At 55.6% G+C, this 3634-nt stretch overlaps 1 protein-coding gene across 1 annotated transcript in view; it reads left to right on the top strand.

Annotated features, from left to right (window-relative positions):
- col5a1 (procollagen, type V, alpha 1) overlaps window positions 1-3634 on the top strand; it is a 199447-nt gene that overhangs the window by 79125 nt on the left and 116688 nt on the right. The window lies entirely within an intron of this gene.

Below are 3634 nucleotides of genomic sequence, written 5' to 3'. Positions count from 1 at the left end.
CCAGTGAGATTCAGTGTGTGTGGGAGCCGTACCCCAGTGAGAGTCAGTGTGTGTGGAACTGTACCCCAGTGAGAGTCAGTGTGTATGGGACCGTACCCCAGTGAGAGTCAGTGTGTGTGGGAGATGTACCCCAGTGATAGTCAGTGAGTGTGGGACTGTACCCCAGTGAGAGTCAGTTTATGCGGGAGACGTACCCCAGTGAACGTCAGTGTGATTGGGACTGTACCCCAGTGAGAGTCAGTGTGAGTGGGACCGTACCCCAGTGAGAGTCAGTGTGTGTGGGAGATGTATCCCAGTGAGAGACACTGTGTGTGCGACTGCACCCCAGTGAGAGTCACTGCGTTTGGGAGCCGTACCCCAGTGAGAGTCAGTGTGTGTGCGAGCCGTACCCCTGTGAGAGTCAGTTTGTGTGGGAGCCATACCCCAGTGAGAGTCAGTGTGTGTGGGACCAAACCCCAGTGAGAGCCAGTGTGTGTAGGAGCCATTCCCACTGAGAGTCAGTGTGTGTGGGAGCCGTACCCCAGTGAGATTCAGTGTGTGTTGGACTGTATCACAGTGAACGGCAGTGTGTGTGGGAGTGTTCCCCAGTGAGAGTCAGTATGTGTGGGACCATACCGCATTGAGAGTCAGTGTGTTTGTGAGCCGGACCCCATTGAGGGTAAGTGTGTGTGGGCCTGTACCCCAGTTAGAGTCAGTGTGTGTGTGAGCTGTCCCCCAGTGAGGGTTAGTGTGTGTGGGGCTGTTCCCCCATTGAGAGTCAGTGTGTCTGGGAACGAGCCCCTATGAGAGTCAGTGTGTGTTGGTCTGTACCCCAGTGAGAGTCAGTGTGTGTGGGACTGTACCACAGTGAGAGTCACTGTATGTGGGAGCCGTATCCCAGTGAGAGTCAGTTTGTGTGGGACTGTACCACAGTGAGAGTTGGTGTGTGTGGGAGATGTACCCCAGTGAGCGTCAGTGTGTGTCGCTCTGTACCCCAGTGAGAGTCAGTGTATGTGGGCCTGTACTCCAGTGAGAGTCAGTGTGTTTGCGAACCGTACCCCAGTAAGAGTCAGTGTGTGTGTGAGCTGTACCCCAGTGAGAGTTAGTGTGTGTGAGGGCCGTAGCCCAGTGAGAGTCAGTGTGTGTGGGATCCATACCCCGGTGAGGTTCAGTGTGTGTGGGACCGTTCTGCACTGAGAGTCAGTGTGTGTGCGAGCCGTACCCCAGTGAGAGTCAGTTTGTGTTGGACCGTACCCCAGTGAGAGTCAGTGAGTGTGGGACCATATCCCAGTGAGAGTCAGTGTGTGTGGGAGACGTACCCCAGTGAGAGTCAGTGTGAGTGGGACTGTACCTCAGTGAGAGTCAGTGTGTGTGGGATACCGTACCCCAGTGAGAGTCATTGTGTGTGGAACTGTACCCCAGTGGGAGTCAGTGTGTGTGGGAGCCGTACCCCAGTGAGATTCAGTGCGTGCTGGACTGCATCCCAGTGAGAGTCAGTGTGCGTGGGAGTGTTCCCCAGTGAGAGTCAGTGTGTGTGGGACCATACCGCATTGAGAGTCAGTGTGTTTGTGAGCCGTACCCCATTGAGGGTAAGTGTGTGTGGGCCTGTACCCCAGTTAGAGTCAGTGTGTGTGGGATCCATGTCCCGGTGAGGTTCAGTGTGTGTGGGACCGTTCCGCACTGAGAATCAGTGTGTGTGCGAGCCGTACCCCAGTGAGAGTCAGTTTGTGTTGGACCGTACCCCAGTGAGAGTCAGTGAGTGTGGGACTGTACGCCAGTGACACTCAGTGTATGTGGGAGACGTACCCCAGTGAGTGTCAGTGTGATTGGGACTGTATCCCAATGAGAGTCAGTGTGGGTGTTACTGTACCCCAGTGAGAGTCAGTGTGAGTGGGACTGTACCCCAGTGAGAGTCACTGTGTGTGGAACTGTACCCCAGTGAGAGTCAGTGTGTGTTGGACCGTACCCGAGTGAGAGTCAGTGTGTGTGGGAGACGTACCCCATTGAGAGTCAGTGAGTGTGGGACTGTACCCCAGTGACAGTCAGTGTATGCGGGAGACGTACCCCAGTGAGAGTCAGTGTGAGTGGGACTGTACCCCAGTGAGAGTCAGTGTGTGTGGGATACCGTACCCCAGTGAGAGTCAGTGTGTGTGGAACTGTACCCCAGTGGGAGTCAGTGTGTGTGTGAGCCGTACCCCAATGAGAGTCAGTGTGTGTGGGAGTGTTCCCCAGTGAGAGTCAGTGTGTGTGGGACCCTACCGCATTGAGAGTCAGTGTGTTTGTGAGCCGTACCCAATTGAGGGTAAGTGTGTGTGGGCCTGTACCCCAGTTAGAGTCAGTGTGTGTGGAATCCATACCCCGGTGAGGTTCAGTGTGTGTGGGACCGTTCCGCACTGTACCCCAGTGACAGTCAGTGTATGCGGGAGACGTACCCCAGTGGGCGTCAGTGTGATTGGGACTGTACCCCAGTGAGAGTCACTGTGTGTGGGATACCGTACCCCAGTGAGAGTCAGTGTGTGTGGAACTGTACCCCAGTGAGAGTCACTGTGTGTGGGACCGTACCCCAGTGAGAGTCAGTGTGTGTGGGAGATGTGCCCCAGTGACAGTCAGTGTATGCGGGAGATGTACCCCAGTGAGCGTCAGTGTGATTGGTACTGTACCCCAGTGAGAGTCAGTCTGTGTTGGACCGTACCCCAGTGACCGTCAGTGTGTACGGGACCGTACTCCAGTGAGAGTCAGTGTGTGTGTGTCTGTACCCCAGCGAGAGTCAGTGTGTGTGTGAGCCGTACCCCAGTGAGGGTAAGTGTGTGTGGGACTGTACCCCAGTGACAGTCAGTGTGTGTGTGAGCTGTGCCCCAGTGAGAGTCAGTGTGTCTGGGAATGTACCCCAGTGAGAGTCAGTTTGTGTGGGGCTGTACCCCAGTGAGATTCATTGTGTGTGGGAAGCGTACCCCAGTGAGAGACAGTGTGTGTTGGACAGCACCCCATTGAGAGTCACTGCGTTTGGGAGCCGTACCCCAGTGAGATTCAGTGTGTGTGGGAGCCGTACCCCAGTGAGAGTCAGTTTGTGTGGGAGCCGTACCCCAGTCCGAGTCAGTGTGTGTGGGAGCCGTACCCCAGTGACAGTCAGTGTGTGTGGGCGCTTTACCCCAGTAAAAGTCAGTGTGTGTGGGACTGTACATCAGTGAGAGTCAGTGTGTGTGGGAGATGTATCCCAGTGAGAAACAGTGTGTGTGCGACTGCATCCCAGCGAGAGTCACTGCGTTTGGGAGCCCTACCCCAGTGAGAGTCAGTGTGTGTGCGAGCCATACCCCTGTGAGAGTCAGTTTGTGTGGGAGCCATACCCCAGTGAGAGTCAGTGTGTGTGGGAGCCGTCCCCCAGTGAGATTCAGTGTGAGTTGGACTGTATCCCAGTGAACGGCAGTGTGTGTGAGAGTGTCCCCCAGTGAGAGTCAGTGTGTTTGTGAGCCGTACCCCATTGAGGGTAAGTGTGTGTGGGGCTGTACCCCATTGAGAGTCAGTGTGTCTGGGAACGTGCCCCTATGAGAGTCAGTGTGTGTTGGTCTGTACCCCAGTGAGAGTCACTGTATGTGGGAGCCGTATCCCACTGAGAGTCAGTTTGTGTGGGAGCCATACCCCAGTGAGAGTCAGTGTG

The sequence above is a fragment of the Rhincodon typus genome, chromosome 28, assembly GCF_021869965.1.
Source record: "Rhincodon typus isolate 14 chromosome 28, sRhiTyp1.1, whole genome shotgun sequence".
Taxonomy (NCBI): Eukaryota; Metazoa; Chordata; class Chondrichthyes; order Orectolobiformes; family Rhincodontidae; genus Rhincodon; species Rhincodon typus.
This window is presented reverse-complemented; position numbering and strand designations above follow the sequence as displayed.